We start from the raw sequence: 20124 nt of genomic DNA on the forward strand, positions 1-20124 counted from the left end.
TTAGTTTCCTGGCAAGAATGAGTCCTTTTCAACTCGTTGCAGAGGAGGCAAAGGCAGAGAGAGGTTTGAGGTTTCCAGGTGGAGTGTTTGGGGTTTTACTGAATGCCAAGACCTACGGAGACCTGCTCCACTGGTTTTTCCTTTCCGAGATGGGGACAGGAGGCTGGCAGTGGCAGGAAGCAGCTCTGATATTTTATGATTGCTCAATTCTCAAGTTGGGGTCAGATGATTCTGCTGTGCATGACAGTAGAGATGTGTCATTTATAACTCCTGCCTGCTGAATCCAACTGGCCAGCCAGGCTGGTTTGTCTTACTGTAACTAGACCCTTGGTATAATATGGCCATTTGTAGATGGAGAACAACTTCATTTCTGGGTTTGTGAAATGTAGGAGAGTGCTTCCTAAAGATGAGCTCACGTGATGAGCCACTATGCTTGAGTTCTAAAGCTCAGGCTTCTAGAGGAATGGCCACCTGCCTTTCTAGACTCCATGGATTCCTAAGGGCTTACAGAATTCCGCTGTGGTATAAACAGGCTGCATGACTCACCTTGCCAGTCTCCTCACCTGCTGGCCCCACTCTCTGACTACCACACAGAGCTGCCTTCAGGCGCTCCTCCTGTCCCAGTGCCTTACTCAGGACGTGCTGTCCCTTCTGTACCACAAGGTCCATCCTCCACCCCTTCCTCACTTAGTTAAGTCCTCCCCACATTCAAGATCTCCCCTTAACATCACCTCCCCTAGGAAGCCTTCCCTAACCTATCTCAGATTAACTCCGGCCACAGTGGTATATGCTTTCTTTCATCTACTACTTCTCTTTCGTGGCATTTATCACAATTATAACTGAATACTAGTTGTATTATTAAGTAAGCTCCAAGAGAGTAGAGATGATCTTGTTCTCTAGGCTGTTCCCAGCTCCGAGCCTAGTACCTGGAGGTGTTCAATAATAATTTATTCAAAGAATAAATAAGGCAGGCTATTCATATATGGCCCATTTAAAATTGACGTGGCCAGAGGATTTGGATTACTGCAAGAGTCGGCTGTGTCAGATAGGTCTATGTGCCTTGCCACATCTTCCCAAAGTCCTGATTTAGGAATTAGGTACCAATGGCAGACTGACCTTACTTTGGGAATCCCTTTGTCATGATGAACAAACTAGACACCTTCATGGGGATGTTTCTTTCCAACTTTGGCATTCACACCTCTAGTCACCTCTGGAATATAAGCATCTCAACAGTCTATAATGGTTTGTAATATAAAACGAACTCATTTTAAAAGTTTCATTGATCATAACTGACAGGTTCTGAATTTATTGCCTACTATATTTTTTGTATAGCTTTTCTCCCACTTCTCAAAGACACGGTAGAGGACAGCAGTCTACAGATGTTATATATCATTTTTTAATCTTCATTAAAGCAACTCTAGCCTGACATTTCTTTAAATTTGACATGAGATTTGTTTACATTTATTTTATGCCTAGAATTTCTGTAATCTTCCAAGCAGAGACATTTTGAGGACAATTCAAGGACTTTGGGATTCCTGTAATGACAGAGCTAGCAGAGCCCATCAATAGCATCCAGGACACCTGTCTGGATTTTATACATGATGAAACAAAAATGTTATTAAATGGCAGCCGCACGGAGCAGGATGAGAACCAGGAGATTATACACTCTTCCTTGGGAGGGACTAAGAACAGCCCAGAGCCACAAATGGCCAACAATACAAAGATGGAGTCATAAAGTGCCACACGAGATGCGCTATACATATTGTGCTTCAGAGCAATCAAGCCAGACATCCCAGCAAAAATCCTGGTCTGCCACTCACAAACTACAGACCACAGGCAAATTTATAAAGCCCTGCAGCCTCAGTTTCCCATCCCTGAATGGGATAATACCTACATCAGAGGGTTATGATAATGTATAGGTAGAATTGTGCATGGGACCTAGTAAGTTTTCTATATATTTTTCATTATTTTCTAATTATTTCTTTCCGTCTTTTCTTTGGATTTGGAGACTTTTGTTGCAATCTACCTGACAAACAAGCCGCCAGCCAGGACTAAAAACCCTATTGGGTTCATTTAGATCTTTGCATAACCGTGACTGAGCCCCTGTCGTCTGATAAACACAACCCAGAACATTTTCAAGACTCTGCGACTTCTTGCCTTGTGAAATAAGTTTTCTCTGTGGATCTTCCCAAGTATCAGTTAGCTTCTCTTAACAACATGGCTACCGGTAACTTAGTGTTGATGCACTTGTTCCAAACTTGAGCTTAACTTTGATTATTCTATTAATACTCTCTTCCACTTGCCTTCATAGAGGAGGGTTTTAAAAAGAGCCTCATTGTCTGTAAGCCTGAGTGCTTGTTGCCTGTGAAGGTGCCAGAGCGGGGTGGCACAGTTCATTTCAGGTAAGACGCTTTGGGGAAAAGCCTGCTGTGGAAAAGACTCTTCTACCTGGAAGCTTTTCCTTCTCTCAAGGATAGAGTTCATTTAAGTCAGCCTTGTCAAAGAAGTGCCAAGGGGGTCTCCAGGGGTCTTGGGGCCACCTGAGCCACAGAACTGTGCAGCTGAGAACAGCTGTAAGAGCACACTGGGGACTGCTGGCAAAGCCACCTCCTCACCTCCCTCGTCTTTCTTCCTCTCTCTGCCCCTGATGACAAGTCTTTATTGCCCTGGTAGCCAATTATCACCACCTCACCTGCTCCTCCCTCCTCTTAACTCACTGCTCTTGCCTGAACTATTATGGCTCCTCCCTTCTGTTAACATTTTATCGTTTTTCCTGTCGTTGGTTACAGATGACTTGGCTTATAGATATGAGAAAGCCCGTCAGAACCAAGGGCCTGTAGGCAAAACGTGGAAGTGTGGGAAGTAAAGTTGAAAATGCTTTGTGGGATAGGGAGTAAAGAACAGAGTCGATTCACCAACCTGTGACCCAGAGCAATTTGCCTAATCCTCGGATCTCCCTTCCAACATTTCTGATAAATTAGGATAATACCTATCTTCCATAGTTACACAAGGATTCAAGAGAGATGGTTGCAGTCAATGAGAGGCACCGGGTGGGGCAATCATAACGCAACACTATTTATTCTCACACGTGCCCCTGCACACACACTTCGGCAGCTGTTTCCTTGCCTTTGGGGAAGAAGTTTCTGGCAGATCTCAATTCCTCCAGGACAGCTGCTCTTGATAAGTCCTGTGGTCACTCTTAGCATCAGTTTCCTTTCAGTGACTCCTAAGTCCAGCCTATATAACAGCCAAAACTCTGAAATGCATTTAAAACTAAAGCCTCTCCCCTCTTCCAGCTTAGGCTTGCTGGAAGCCAAGGGCTTCCTGCCACCCGCCCCATTGTCCCGCCCCTCAGCCACCCCTGGAGTTGACAGAGGAGATGGTAGGGAGGAGAGATAAGGGCCGCAGAGATCTTAGCACCCCCTGAATCTGGCCTTGACTTCCTACGGGCATTGTCAGAACCCATCCCACGTGCCTTGGAAGGTGCCCTGCTGAGTTCCTCCAGCCTTTCAAGGTTTGACAGGGCCTGTGTGGCCAGCCTTTCCAAGAGCGTGTTTGTGCGTGCAAGCATGCACGTACGTACACACACACACACACACACACACACACACACACACACACCTCTTCAGGCAGGAAGCTAGTAGCCTATGGCCTCATTCTAAAGGACCCCGCCAGCATGCACCTAGAAGGCTTCCATCTGGTCTCATCCATCCTCCCACCCCAGCCGTAAACAAAAGGAAGCACTTAGGGCCTGCCACCCTCACAACGTAGGGACTTCCCAAATGCATCCTCCACTCTGCGGTAGGGGCATTTTGTATATTTTTTCAGGCAAATACCAGCCCTCTGTGTCCCCCGAGCTTGAGGAATCACAAATAAGGGATTTGGTTATTTAAACCACTTTATTGAAATATGACGGACTTGTAAAAAGCTCAGTACGTTTGGGGAGAAAGATACACCTATACAACCATCACCACCACCATCAAGGCTCCAAACATACCAAATCACCTCCCAAATTTCCTCTCACACCCTTTGTTAACATTATTATTGTTGTGTATGTGGCAGGAATATTTAACATTAGGTCTGCCCTCTTGGGAAAATTTTTTAAACATTTATTTACTTTGGCAGAGGGAGAGGGAGAATCCCAAGCAGGCTTCACACCCAGCACGGAGCCCTATGCAGTGTTCACTCTCACAGCCGTGAGATCATGACCTGGGTCAAAGTCAAGAGTCAGACACTTAACCGATTGAGCCACCCAGATGCCCCTACCCTCCTACAAAATTTCAAGTACGCAAGGAGTCCTGTAAGCTACAGGCGCCATGCTGTATGGTGAGTCTCCAGAACTTGCATAACAAATTTTGTACCCATGGCCATCACACCTCTTCATCTCCCCCTTCCACCAGCCCCTAGTGATCACCATTCTGCCTTGCTTCTATGAGTTCTGCTGTTTTAGATTACACATATAAATAAGAAAATACAGAATTTGTCTTTCTCTCTCTGGCTTATTTCATTTTGCACAGTGTTCTCCAGGTCCATTCATGTTGTTGCAAATGGCAGGACTTCATTTTAAGGCAGAACTATTCCTGTGTGTGTGTGTGTGTGTGTGTGTGGACATACACACCGCATTTTCTTTATCCATTCATCCATCTATGGACATTTAGGTTGTTTCCATATCTTGGCTACTGTGAATAGTGTTGCAGTGAACATGGGAGTGCAGGTCTCTCTTTGAGAACTTAATTTCCTTGGATAAACATCTAGAAAGTAAGTTTGCTGGATCATATGGTAGCTCTATTTCTAATGCGTAAAAGAACTTCCATACTGTTCTCCACAGTGGCCATATTAATTTACGTTGCCCCCAGCAGTGCACCAGGTTTCCTTTGCTCCACATCCATGCCAACGTCTAAGTGGTCTCCAGGAAGCTGCTATCATTAGCCCGTGTTACGGGGAAGCAAAATCCCAGCCCTCTATAGAAAAAATCCCAGCCCTCTGATTTCCCACATCAGCTAACTTCTCAACTAAAAGCCCTTATGTGGGTGAGAGGAGCCAAGAACTAAGGGGAGCAAAACTGGGTATTGTGACAACTTCTGCAAGCCCTGCATGTGTGGCGGAGCATCGTGCTTTACAGCTGTGGGTGCACAGCAATCTGTTGCCTGCGACTTCCACCAAAGCTGTCAGGAGTCCCGTGTTCAATGCTGCTATACATATGTGTGGATTTTCAGTCATGGCCCCGGTGCATTAACCCAACAAGTATTTATGTGCACCTAGGCACTGTGCTAGGTGCTGGGAATCTCTCACTGAACAAGGCCAATCCAAATACTACAGATTACTTGATTCAAGTTGTGGTAAATGCTGCAAAATCAAAGGGTGGCTATGAGGATGAATAATGAGAGGGGAGGGGGCAGTGAGGGAATGGAGCAGGGTCCCCCTGGAGAGGTGTCCTGGAAACTAATACCTGGAGGATAAGGAGAAGTGGGATGAGAGGAGACTATACCAGAAAGAGAGAACATGCTGGAAAGACGTTGAGAAGGCCTTTAGCACTCACTGAATGCATGTTCCTCCAAATTGCTTCTTATTAACAAAAGCCATTGAGGGTCTTGCTTTTTTGTTGTTGAACTTGTGTTCTCAATCAGTGCTTCACCCTTACGAAGCATGTCTGTAGCCACAAGGCCCAGATGCGATTCCCTCCTGAGGTCCAAGCACTTGAGGTTATAGCCTTCTCACAGGTACTTTGTTACTTCGGGTTCTTATCTGGTGGCCCTTTCATATTGCTAATAGTTCTGAGGAGAGTTTCCAGAATAGATCCTATCATTTTAGTGGCCAGTTATTCTCAGATGGGCCCAAGAACTTTCAACTGGCCAAGTTTGAGCTGGGGAAGAAAGTGACCACCTTTCCCAGGAATTAGCCAGCCCACCTTCTCCCCTGAGGTTGGAGAATTCTGCTAGTGCACAATGAGTGCACGGAGAGCCAAGATTGGTGAGTGCCCTCAACTGGTAGAGGTTTCCAGGGTTATAGCAAGAAGTCTTAGCCACAGGAATAGAGCCATATCAGCCAGAGGCAGTTTCTCTGAGAAAAAGAAGTAACACCTGTACTATTAAAATTGCCAGGCTCTTTTCTCTGTTGCCAGCAGCCCGGCCAACCATCTGTGTGGTGTGATTCTAAGGAGGCAATTGGTGGGCAAAGAAGAAACCGAAAGAAGAGGAGTGGAGAAAGAGGCCAAAAAAGGGTCAGAGAAGCTGAAAAAAACACTTCTGAGAATCAAAAAGAGCAAAAGTTGGGAAGCAAGTTGGATATTTTCTGAGAGACCATTTTATAGCATACAATGCTTTGTGCCATTCCCAGACATTTTTGCGCAAACTCTGTTTAAACCATTGTTAGCATGAGGTGAGATATCCCACCAAGGAAAAACAGGCCTGGAGGGGCCACATGCTAACAGCACCACGACAAGAATGCAGTCCGGTTGCTTTCCGGTTCCCAATTTCCTGCCTCAGAGGCCTGCCCTCTTGGACTTGGTGCCGATCCTCAAGGTTTACCTAGTTACTAAGGTTCCTCACAGCCAACTCATGTTCCGCTTCCTTGAAGATTAGTTTTCCTGTGCGAGTGTTGAAGTAAATCCCCCATTTACAGAGGGTGAAGTTTCCATTCCTCTCTCTGTGCTCTCAATCAGGTATTCCTCAGCTGCGTAGTCACCTCAGTCCGCTATGAAAATGCCCCTTTCTGCTAACACCACCCTTGAGTTCAGGCCATTCCAATGATGAGCCCTCCCAGGCTCCATCTACAGCTGTAAGCATCCCTTCCTCCTATATTCTACCGGGCCGTGGGATGCCCTCCCTCATGGCCACACTAAGTTCCCCTCTGGCTGTGGGAACAGAATCTTAAAAGACACTCCTAAGCAAATCAATTTCCTCTCCATCTCACCGACCATGACTGTTATGGCCATCCAATAACAAATTAAAATGTGTCTTTTGTCTTTTTCTTAATCTGTTGTTAAAAAAAAAAAAGTCCTGGGGCGCCTGGGTGGCTTAGTCAGTTAAGCGTCCGACTTTCACTTAGGTCATGATCTCGCGGTTCGTGGGTTCGAGCCCCGCATCGGGCTCTGTGCTGACTGCCAGCTCAGAGCCTGGAGCCTGTTTCAGTCTGTGACTCCCTCTCTCTCTGACCCTCCCCTGCTCACGCTCTCTCTCTCTCCCCTAGAAATAAATAAAACATTAAAAAAAAAAAAAGTCCTTTCTACTCTTGATGAAAATTTCCAATAGTACATAGTAAATAAAAAGCAGAAGCCCCCTGTTCTCACTCATCTACTTCAGGCCCCAGACCCACTAAACACGCACAGTATCATGCACAGTTCTCTCTTCTGTCCAAATAGGATAGCAAACTACAATCTGCCACTTAATTTTTTCCCCAGTAACACCTACTTGAACTTCATTCCATGTTAGTCCCTGTTGACTTAATTCATTCTTTTTAACAGTTGGATGGTATCCTGACACTTACACCATAACTTTATAATTTCATCACCCCTGAAATCCAGGATTATTCCTAACAGTGAAAAACTGAAATCGTCACCCACAAATGGCCACAGTTAAACTCAATGGTTTGACATTTCAGTCAGTAACCCTGATGACATCTCTACCTTACCTTACCTCACTCACAAAATCCTCTTTAAGCATGAGAGAACCACAAAATATAGAGTGTTCAGAGGATGTTCAAAAATCATTCACAAGTGCAAAAAATTTAAATATTGTACATCAGTTTCTAAAAGTCATCAAGTACATTTTGTTTGAGTTCAACAACCTTTGATGGTATCTATAACCCCATGCTATGAATGATAGAAGCAAAAAGCAAATTTCCCTACTGACAATTTCGACTATTACATGATCTTATGATACTTTATGGTTAGGATTTACAATAGTTAGATTGTATTCTTTAGCCACAAGTGTGTGCATTTGGTTCAGTTCTAGAATTAAATGGATTCAAGGCTCCACCTCAATCTTTTGATTCTCCGCCTTCCCTTTTCCTGAGACTTTTTTTTTTTTAGTCATCTCATAGTTAGCCAGATTTTGTTTTGCACTTTTTTCCCTAATTAAATATCTCTGTTGAGAAATGCGAGGTCAGTCTGTTCTTTCCCCCTTTGTAGGAAACATGCTTTTTCTGCCGAGGTGCCCATGGGATTCTTATATTGTCCCAAAAGTTCAAGTAGCTTGACTTTGTATCTTCGTGTTGATTATTCTGTTACGAGCATTTCCCCTTTAAGATCACTTTCCACGTGCAGAGTCAGATCACACTTTATTTCTTATTTCTGTGGAGTTTTCTTTCATTTTATTTGTGGTATTTTTATTTTCTCCTCCATGTGTTCTGTTCTCTACTTCAGGAACACCATCATCTCATTTGCTGTCTGTCATCATCTACTTAGTTTTTATTTATTTGGCGATCCCTCCCATAAATGCGATTTTATTCTCTTTAGTCTGACCTCTGCATCACTGGATATGTTTTCAGCAAACATCTATTCTAATGCAATCTTCATTTCTAGGATAGTTTATTACCTTCCATTTCTTTCATCACTCTTAGCTTACACTGTCTTCTTTTGCCTATTCTTCATTGATCTTACATTTCATCTTAGAATTATTTCACAAAGACCTTGTGTATTTTAAAAATTTCTTTGGGAGTGCAGATAAATATGCATCTGAAATGCTTTGGTTTGCTAGAATAATTCTTCTAAAGAGCGTTTTTCATTTGCCTTTTGAGTTTCTTTGCTCCTTTGTTTTTGTTTTCAATTTTTATTTGCTTTTGGTATTATTAATGGACCTAAGTCTACTTGAAAACATAGACTCTGCTCTAAAGGGAATGCAGTTCTCTCTTGACTTGTTCTTTTAATTTTGGAGACTTGGTCCAGATTCACATTTGGATGCTAAGATAATCTGAGATTTTAGCTATTTCCTAGTTTTACTGAAGATAGACTTTTCCTATCAAAATTTCATCCATTTTAACTTCATCCATTTTGTAGGTTTCATGGAAGGTTTATATTTACAGAACACACAACTTTACATCACCATCTTTTAGCTAGATCACTTCTCCCCCACCTCCAAAGTCCCTACCTAACAGGCTCCCTGGATTATGAGCATTTTGCTTTACTTAGTTTCATTCAAAATCATTTACTAAACATTTATTATGCTTATTGAAAGCTCCCTGCCCCCAGGACAAACATCAATAGTACTAGAATATAGAGTTGGCAGGAGTCATTTATACAACTAAATAACTTAAAGTACAAATTTATTGAATAAATATTAGGTACAGAACAGTATGTAAGATGCTACATAAGATATAAAAATGAGTAAGACTCAAGGCCTCCTTTCAGGAAACACTACAGTATGACACGGGTAAGATGAGAAATCTCTAAGTAACAATAGTAAGATGCATTAAACGAGGTCAAGGAATGACCACTATTATTATGATGCTGTCGTTATGATGACAGGAACTATGGAAGAGTGTGATCCAGATCAACTGAAGTGGGGACAAAAATCAAAAGGAAAGAAAAAATGGTGAGGCATGTGCAGCCTGCGTAACTGGACGTAGGGCAGCATGATGGCAAGAAAATGGGCTTTGGAGTCACAGAGACAGAGGCTCACCTCTCAGATTGTACAATTACGGTGTCTCTCAGTGAAACCACTTCTCTGGCAGTTTGCCCTTTGGTAAAATACCCACTACTACCAACCTGTTGTAAGGACCAAGTGGAATGATGCAGGTCAGGATCCCCTCACAGTGCCTGGCTCGTAGCACATGTTTTCATAAGTGTTTATTTTCCAGCCAAATTAACTCTTTTAATCAGGCTTCATCCCTTAATTGCCGTATCTGTTATATTAACTATTTAATACATGGGAGGATTTTTTTAAGGATGAGTGTTCTCACCCCTTGTTAATTATACCTGCAATATAATTGCATAATTCTTAACTATATCATTGGTCTATTAACTCAATCTCTGAAAAATCAAATGAGGCCATCATGAAAGTGCTCCACAAACTGTTAAGTAATAACCAGTGTAAGGGAATAGTATTATCATAATGTATACTTTATGTTCTGTCCTTTAAAAAGAAATCCAAGCCCTCTTATGAATGGGAGACAACTTTTACAGACTTCAACTGGGTTTTACCCTGCTGAGTATTTAGACAATTTCTGTACTGACTGGAAGCCATTTCTCTGAGAATATTTAGTCTGCTTGACGTGGCTTGGGACCTTGCCAATGTTTTCCATAGACATGCAACATTATACACATAAAAAGAAAATAGGTCAGAATCTCCTCTAGTTGAGCTGCCTCTTTTCTCAGCTAAAGGTCATTCTTAATCCTCCCGCCAGCTCCCAGAACGCTGTGTGCAATGGTTTTTCAAATGTTTCAGGAAGGAAATGGCTTCTATAAAGAAAAGCAGGGAATGCATTTTTCATGAGAGCAAGGGCCCCTAAATGTGTCACAATTCCATTTTCAACACTGCAAAGATGAATTCTAGGGAAGCTTCATGTTGGTCTATTTCCTGTAGTTAAAGTTTGAAATTCCATCCCTGGATAGAACTGTGGCTAGAACTTTAACCATGAGCCCTCTGTTCAGAGAATGGAAAACGAGAGGATTCTACTGGCCAGTGTCACCACATGTGAGTGCAGAGGATGGTACAAACACGGCTGGAGAGAGTTTACACTAGACCACCAAGCTGGGACCAAAGTGAGACTACACCACTTCTCAGAAGCCTAGAAACCAAAACCAACTCTGAGAATGCCATGGGCACACAGAGAATGCTATGAAAGACACAGCGTTGAACAAAGCACACAGACGACAGCTGGGCTAACCTGGAAAGTGGCCTCCTTGCTCTCTCAAAGCACCCACTTCTAGAGAGGAGCACCAGCTGTTTCCAGATCTCTGCCTTTGGCAGAGGTGAACAAAGTCCACTTCCCGGACGCTGGCAGCCCCTCCATCACCCCGAATACTGCCCACTGGCTGGACCACACATTATTTACCATTTGGGAAGTTATTTTCAGTTTCCTAAACCTACCACACAACTTGAATTCCCTTTTCTATTCATAACAGTTCCCTCATCTGGTTTTGACTCAACCTTTATCAAAGCATGTGTCACCCTCTCAGACATTTGCCTGGAAATACTGTCCATGTGACTCAGGAACACAAAAGTAAACAAGAGGACTCAAGTATCATCCCTTTGTTCTATTATCCTTTATTTTCTGAATATGATGCTTTTCCAGGTATTTACTAATAACAAATACAAAGACTCTACAGGGGCACCTGGGTGGCTCAGTCAGTTAAGTGTCCGACTTTAGCTCAGGTCATGATCTCACAGTTTGTGAATTTGAGTCCTGCATGGGACTGTGCACTGATGGCACAGAGCCTGCTTGGGGTTCTCTCCCTCCCTCTCTTTCTGCCCCTCCCCCCTCAAAACAAACAAATACACTTTAAAAAGTGAAAAACCCTAAAACTATACAGATATAGACATATACACGTGTGCATATATAATAGTTTATGTCCAGGTGTATTTACGTAAACAGATAATATTTGGTTGATGCTAATCTGCAAAAGCTGTACACATTAAGACAAAGCAGGGTAGCAACATCTCCTAAAACAAAAATGCTTAAATTTAAAACTACATCATTGTAAAGATGAAACAGAGCATATTATTTCTAGGATCTATTAAATCCTTTTAGTTCCTTAAGTACACACTACACGGATATTGCCAAATTATGAATATTAGTACATTTTTTACCAGAAGGGCTCCCCACCCCCAAAAAGAACCAATGCTCCCAAACCAAGAAATGGTAGGTTTTGTGTTTACTTCTACTCGTGTGGTATTTCCATGCACGCTGGGGAAGTGATTATAAATGTGTTCACTGTGAAACTAGTTAAAATGCCTGTTTGGCCCACACTGTGTGTCTGTCCAGGCATGGGAGTTGGAGTTCTAGAAGACTCTGCCCGGCCTGGGCTCCTATTGATGCCTGGGCTTAGACGTCTCCTGCCTCTTCTTGCTCTACATTCATGTCGGATCTTCACATGGGGCCTTCACTCACCTATGTCTACCTGTCAGCCCACTTTTGTACTCATCTCCCAGCTTTCCTAGGGATCTGGAAGCCCTCAAATAAAGTCAAGATGACTTTGAAAGTTTATTTTGTCAAGTACTCTAATACTCTATGTGTTGTAGGAATATCTGGTCACCATAGTAAAAGCACAAAATAAGTATATATTCTAGTTACGAAATGAATTTTACCTTCATTTCTTGCCATTGAACAGAAGTACACCGTTTGGGATTCTGCTGGGAGAGTGGGATTTTCTAAGTAGATACTCTAAGAGGATGTAAGCAAAGCTATTCTTCCTAGTTCATGCAGATGTCCTCTGAACCAGCAGCAAAGCCGCCCCTCTGGTAGGGGGTACTTACCCTCAGGTCCACGAACACTCAAGGGGTTCTTGGTGGAGTTTAAGGGGCCTAAAATTTCAGATGGGGAAAAAAATCCCACTTATTTTTCTTCATTACCCTGTCACTGAAATTTAGCTTTTCTTTCAAATTATATAAGATTTGAAATCTTATATAAGATTTCAAATTATATAAGAAGGCAACAAACTACAATAGTTCCCTATGACCTTGTCACCATTAGTACTTGCCAGTACCTTAAAATATCATTAATGTCCATCACCACTTTGAAGGTACAATGCTTACTACACTCACCAGGTCTTATTTAGTATATTAATAAAGAAGCAGCTATACTACTCTCTCACATACTTTTTCTAATATTCTTCAATACAATCAGTTTCCTTAGCATCTTATCTATTTTCTTTTGTACTTTTAAGAACATAATTCTGAGAAGTGATCCATAGGCTCCACCAGACTTCCCCACAGGGCTATGGCTCAAAATCAAAGATTGAGACTTCATGTACTAGGGTTTCACAGATGCACTTGAATTGCTGGTTTATAAATACATCATCTCAATAGAAACATGGCAAATGATAATGACTAATGCTAAAGAAACCTGATTTAGGCATGGGCTTCTAACAAGTGTTCAGCCCTCCTGGGTCAAGGAACTTCAATGAAAGGGTGGAGAAAAAGAGAACCTGCTGTCAGCAAACTTTCAGAACTGCAAGGCAAGCTATTGCATAACCATAGGCTTGATTCGCTGGCTGGCCTCCTTTATTCAGCGTGCTGAGATTATGATATTCTTGTCTTCAAGAATGATTATAGGTTACTAGGCCTGCAGGTTCAAAATTGTCCTCTGCAGCTATTTGTAAATTCCTCTGACTCTTTGTTTATTGCCTATTCAGTTCCCAGTTTCTTGGCCCTAGAAGTTCTAGGCTATTCCTTTGACTCAGGGTTTCAATTAGAACTTTACAATGAAAGAAGGTTCTTTGTCTTCAAGAGAAGTTGACTCCACAGTGTCCGGTCCTACTGGACTTGAGATGATTCTTCCCTTAATTTCAGCTGATTCATATTTTCAGTGGCTGACTCAGAGTCATGACTCAATAATGATGACATCGTTTTAAACTTATAAAATTTGAAGGGAACCATGGACAGAAATAGAAGGGAAAACATGTAAAATGAATGATAGGAATAAACTGTATAACAAATGAATGACTACCAGGGGTCCTTTGTCTTGGAATAAAATAGAAACTTCACTCAGAATAACACATAATTTACATGTAAGTAGGGTTTATTTGGTCATTATTTGCTTCAGTGTCCTTAACAACTCTGCAAACAGTTACAAGAGCTGAATATCAGAGAACATAAGGAATCAGCCACATGCCCCAGATTAGAAAGTAGGGCACCTGCCAGAGCAGAGGGCTAGGCTTTCCACTCTTGGGGTGTGGGCTTCTCCACACAACCCCAAATCTGAAAAGCCCAGAGCCCTTGAGGGTACTGCTCTAGAAAAACTGAAGAAAACAAGTTAAGAACTGTGTGTGTACTAATGGAAGACTAAATGAGACCCAGGAGCAAAACGGTAAACATAAGCACTTCCTAATGTTTCTAACACTCACTGGAGATAGAAAAGGAGAAGCAAGGATGGCCATTTTAAGCAAAAGAAACAGGAGGTCTAAAACCATTTAGAATCTACTTTAAGTTATATTTCAATTTTTTAACAAGTTTACTGCTTATGTATTCATAGGTTTGGTTTTCGTTTACACATGTTGGAATATAACATATGTATACTGTATTACCCACTAGGAAATATGACCTATGATACAAATAATAATGTCTTCAGTGTTTTTTAAATATACTGTATTTCCTATATAGTTTTCTGAATAATATCCAACAAAAATTATGTAACATTCTTTGACTTTATTCAAAAATAAGTAAATACCTTCATCTTTTGGCTATTTTGTTTTTTTTAATCTCTTTCCCAACTACAGGGAACCTTGGTGCTCATATAAAGTGGGGGGGGGGGGGAAGGAGGATGGAGGGCCCCACTGGTCTCTAAGCAGTGTGCATGTGCAGTTGCTACACAGGTTTCCGGATCCTGATTTGAATCTCAGGGGCCAGAGCCATGTGTTCCACAAAAGGCCCTTTGAAACTCTGTTCCCTTCCTGGTCTGACAAAGCCCTAGATGGCTGACCTTTGAGGGACAAACACATTGGTTTGGCTTGGCCTCTGATCTGCCATGAAGGACTGTGAGCCGCGCTCTTCTGTCTGGGAACTGCTGGCTACTTCCGCCCTTATATTTAGCTCTTCAGTTATTCTTCCTAATGAGCTGTCTGTTTGCCTCCAGCCTTCCAGCCAGAAAATGAATGTGTGCAAATTATAAACTAAGTCCCCAGTGCCTGAGACCTACAAGACCTATTCTACACATTTTGAAATCCACCCACCCTAGAGTTCAGGCTGGGGCTGTGTCTTTATTCTGTTTGCCCCGTAGCTGCTCAGGAGCATGACCCTCCGGCTAGAGCCCTACCTTCTCGCAAATGACCACTCCCATGGGTGCCCTTCCCCTCATCTCCCCACCTTGCTGGTGTTCTAAGGTAGCTAACAGGCAGACCAAGCATGTGCTGACGGTGGCAGTGATTCAGAGGAAAAGGAAGAATTAAAAATATTTTAATCAACCAGGTTGATTAAAGGGAGAATTTTTTACATTTCTGCTGTGACTTCAAATGGTATGTTTTGAATGATGTATGGTGGGGTGAGAGGAGAATAAATCTTAATATTTTTGATCTGTGGGGACTCTAAAGGTTATCATTAGCCTCTAGACTTCCTTGTGTCCTACAATTTCGTTTTGCCCCACCCCACCCCTGAGTAAATCTTCCACCCAACATTAATGTGACTCAGAAAAGTGGGACTTGGTGAGCCTCAATCTGCCTTAACATGAACATTTCAGTTCCTGTTGTTTTACCTTTGTGTGGCCCAATTATCTAAGGAAATGGTAGAAATCCACTACTTTCAATGTTCAAAAACAAATGATATTTTGGTGGTGGTTTGGAATCTTTATCTTCATGGAGTTGATGAGCACCAAAATATGCCTGGTTATGTCTTTACAGATAGAACATTACACAATCCCAACCTCTCATGTCTTTTAAAAGTCTTTTGTGCATGTTTTAATTAGGTCCCACAAGATCCATTACATAAAATGGACATGGATATTTTTAATTTTAATACCTAGGACATGGTATGTAACCAAGCTCTCTCTAAACCACGAGAAGCAGTTTGCACATTATGGTGGAAAAGCTCATTATCAATATGTCCATGAGAATCAATATGGGTGGGCACACACACGGCTGCACTGAAGTGGTTTTCTGCTCAAGGTGACAGCAAAGGGTGAAAAAACCTAGAGAAGATTTGGGGTTGATTCAGTAACTGTTAGCTATTGTCAAAGATGAAGTACTTGATTTAAAAAAAAACTTTAATATATAGGGGTGCCTGAGTGGCTCAGTCAGTTGAGCATCCGACTCCTGAGTTCAACTCAAGTCATGACATCATGGTCATGAGATTAACCTGGGAGTCTTTGGGCTCTGAGTTGGGTGTGGAGCCTGCTTAAGATGCTCTCTCATCCTTGGGGCACCTAGGTGGCTAAGTTGATTAAGCGTCTGACTGTTGACTTTGGCTCAGGTCATGGCCTCATGGTTCATGGGTTCGAGCCCCACATTGGGCTCTGCACTGACAGATGGAGTTTGTTTGGGATTCTCTCCCTCCCTCCCCCTCTCTCTCCCTCCTTTTCTCTCTCAAAATAAAGAAATGAATGTGAAAAAAATTCTTAAGAAAAGATTCTCTCATCCTTTCCTTCTACCTCTCCCCATGCTTGTTCTCACTCACTCGGTCTCAAAAAAATAAATACATATATATATATGTATATATATATAAATTTGTACAAAAATGAATCACATGAATGAGGCACCTGAGTGGCTCAGTCAGTTAAGCATCTAACTTCAGCTCATGTCATGATCTCATGGTTCATGAGTTCCAGCCCCATGTTGGGCTCTTGTTGACAGCTCAAAGCCTGGAGGCTGATTTGGATTCTGTGTCTCCCTCTCTCTCTTTCTCCCTCCCCCACTTGCATGGTGTCTCTCCCTCTCTCAAAAATAAACATTAATAAATAAATAAATCACATGGAGAGTATATATCTTTTTTCTTTTATAGTTTATTATCAAGTTGGTTTCCATATAACACCCAGTGCTCATCCCCACAAGTGCCCTCCTCCACGACCATCACCCCTCTACCCTTCTCCCCCTCCCCCATCAGCCCTCAGTTTGTTCTCAGCATTCAAGAGTCTCTCATGGTTTGCCTCCCTCCCTCTCCCCCACTATTTTTCCCCTTCTCCTCCCCCATGGACCTCCGTTAAGTTTCTCCTGTTCTACTTATGAGTGGAAACATATGGTATCTGTCCTTCTCTGCCTGGCTTATTTCACTTAGCAAGTATATATATTTTCTTAATGTTTATTTATTTATTGAGAGAGTGAGAGAGAAAGAGACAGAGAGACAGAGAGAGGCCAAGAAGAGGAGAGCAGAGAGAGAGGGAGAGAATCTCAAGCAGGCTCCACACTGACAGTGCAGCTCAATGCACGGCTCGAAGTCATGAACCCAGAGATCATGACCTGAGCTGCAACCAAGAGTGGGGCACTTAACCGAATGAGCCCCCAGGCACTCTGAGAATGTACATCTTTTAGAGGACTCACAATAGCACTTCTTAGGAAAAACAAAAAACAAAAAACTACATTATCCAAAGCATTTAAAATACAGTGTACATTTTTAAATTCAATTTATACTTGGCTTTTAGACATAGTCTTGGAAAAAATAAAATTATAGGCAGAAAAATGTAATGACTTTTCAGTGAGAATTTTAAAATTCTATTTTCAGGGCTCAAACAAGTACATGCCTCACCTCACCTGTACCTATTTTTTCCCTGGTAACTTCGTGCTGGGCACGAAGGAAGGGACAGCAGTTGCAAGATCTACTTGGCATTATGTGCCTACTTAGTCTCCAGACCTGACAGGAAGAAATCATGGGGCTCGGGATTTTGTAAACATGAGGTTCTTACTCAATGCCCTAGGGATGTTAAACTCCAAGTCCTGACAGACGGGAAAAGGCCTCCCAGTTTCCAAAATTGGACAGTCAGGCCTAGTTTGAACCATGGGATCCAGCTGCACCAGGGTAAGCCTGGGTGGCCACACTGTGGCCACATCAAAGCAAAACACACATACAATTTGGGGACATTCGCCCTGCAACTTTTGATGGGAATGTGAGTGGGAGGAGAGGGTATGGCAGTCCCTACCTCTTACCTTCCAGGTCCCCCATCAGCTGAGGACCTCCAGGAAAAACTGCCCCCCCTCTGTGGTCCGGGACTCACTTGTTGAGACAAGGAGCTTGTTCAGCCTTACACATGAATGAGGAGCAGATGGAGAAGTAAGCCTCACTGACCACTGTTCCCCCGAGTGATTCCTCTCCCTCACCCCTCATGGAAAGCCCTCCACCAAAAAAAATCAATCTTTCTGGCCTTTCAATCTGCCTTCTGTGCTCATCAGAGGTTGCCAAGCACAAAGCATTATGGGGGCTCCTATCTCAAAGCTAACAGGGCCTGAGCCACCGGAAGGAGAGAGCTGCTCTTTAAAAGCTTTTAAATGCGGTTATATTTTTACAACCACTTACTGAAGAGGTGAATTGTTTTCTACTCCTCCTTCTCCAGAAGCACAGCCATTAAGGTTACCTGGAAACCTGTCCAGGAAGCGTGTGGCAAATAGCAACCAAGCAATAGAAACATCCATATCTGTCATCTAACAGGAGATGGTATCAACAAGGTCATATTTGGGCAGAGGTGGAATAGGAAACTTTACTGGTTTGCATGTCCTGGCTATTTTCAGTGGCTGTTTACACATGCATTTAGAAAAGGAGTTTGTTCTTAGCTTGGCCAGGGGGCATCTTGGTTGGGCTAAATTGGAAAAGAAAGAGATTTGAGATCAGATGCTACTCATACTACACACTGCCCCATGGAAGGAAGCAGCACACGGAGAATAAAAGGGCACTAGTTTTTTTTTGTTTTGTTTTGTTTTGTTTAATTTATTTCTAGGAGAGAGAGAGAGAGAGCGTGAGCAGGGGAGGGTCAGAGAGAGAGGGAGTCACAGACTCTGAAACAGGCTCCAGGCTCTGAGCTGGCAGTCAGCACAGAGCCCGACGCGGGGCCCAAACCCACGAACCGCGAGATCATGACCTAAGCGAAAGTCGGACGCTTAACCGACTAAGCCACCCAGGCGCCCCAAAAGGGCACTAGAAGGGGCGCCTGGGCACTCAGTCTGTTAAGCTGTCCAACTTCATGATCTTGGGCTTTGTGAGTGTGAGATCCACAGCAGGCTGTCTGCTGTCAGCACAGAGCTCAGTCAGATCCTCTGTCCCACTCTCTCTCTGCCCCTCCCCGACTCACACTCACTCTCAAAAATAAACTTTAAAAAAATAAAAATGAGACATTAGAAGACACTGTCGCTACTCTGAAAGAACTTCCACTCTGTTGGAGATGTGACATACATGGAGAATGACCTGAGAAAAATTTTTAAGATTCAGAGGTACAATAATGTACCATGAAACAGTATCTCCTAGGGGGACAAGATTTCATACTGAAGGTGATTTTGAATAAGGTCTTGAGAGACAGGTTATCCAGGCATGTGCACTGATGACATGAAACAAAATAACTAGAAGAAGGTTTGATGAGAAATTTATAGTGTTGTTTGTTTTGATGTTTTAATTTTTTTTAATGTTTTATTTATTTTTGAGAAAGAGATAAAGACAGCATGAGCAGGGCAGGGTCAGAGAGAGAGAGGGAGACACAGAATCAAAAGACAGGCTCCACATTCTGAGCTGTCAGCACAGAGCCCGACGCAGGGCAGGAACCCAATGAACTCTGAGACCATGGCCTGAGCTGAAGTTGGACACACCCAACTGACTGAGCCACCCAGGCGCCCCTGTTTTGATGGGTTTTTTAAAAGTTTTTTTATGTTTATTTATTTTTGAGAGAGAAAGAGACAGAACACAAGTGGGGGAAGGGCAGAGAGAGAGGGAGACACAGTGTCTGAAGCAGGCCTCAGGTTCCAAGCTGTCAGCACAGAACCCGACATGGGGCTCAAACGCACAAACCGTGAGATCATGACCTGAGGTGAATTTGACACTTAACCGAATGAGCCGCTCACATGCCCTTATTTTCATGTTTTAATTTTCATGGCTGTCTGGGTGAGAAGGGGAAATGACTCCTCTGTCTCTTCATGACCTTAACTACTGGGGGGGGGGGGGGACGGTCGAACCTTCATATTTTGAAAGCAGTTTTTTGTGTGTGGGGTTTTTTTTGTTTATTTATTTTATGGTTTTGTTTTTTTCTTTGCTGTATCTAAAGAGCTTATTTTTAATGTGTATTTCATTTGCAACCAACACCCTATGTCAGATGAGGTGATAAAATGTATAATTATAGAGAAGCAAAGCTGTGACTCAGCTCTTTCACCATGCAGCCTTGCCCACAGACGCGGGGCCTGGGGACCTCCAGCTGGCATGAAAGCAGAGGCAAGGAGAGGGGATACTGAAAGAAATGCTGTATGAGTAGTTGCTGCACCCAATCCCTTTTGCTTTACCCCAGAATACAGCCTTTTTACCAACTTAGCGTGAAGAAAGCTAACAGAACTGTGTAATTCTGAAAGTTAAG

This window comes from Hyaena hyaena, unplaced genomic scaffold (assembly GCF_003009895.1).
Source record: "Hyaena hyaena isolate Hyena2069 unplaced genomic scaffold, ASM300989v1 scaffold_156, whole genome shotgun sequence".
In the NCBI taxonomy this organism is placed as follows: domain Eukaryota; kingdom Metazoa; phylum Chordata; class Mammalia; order Carnivora; family Hyaenidae; genus Hyaena; species Hyaena hyaena.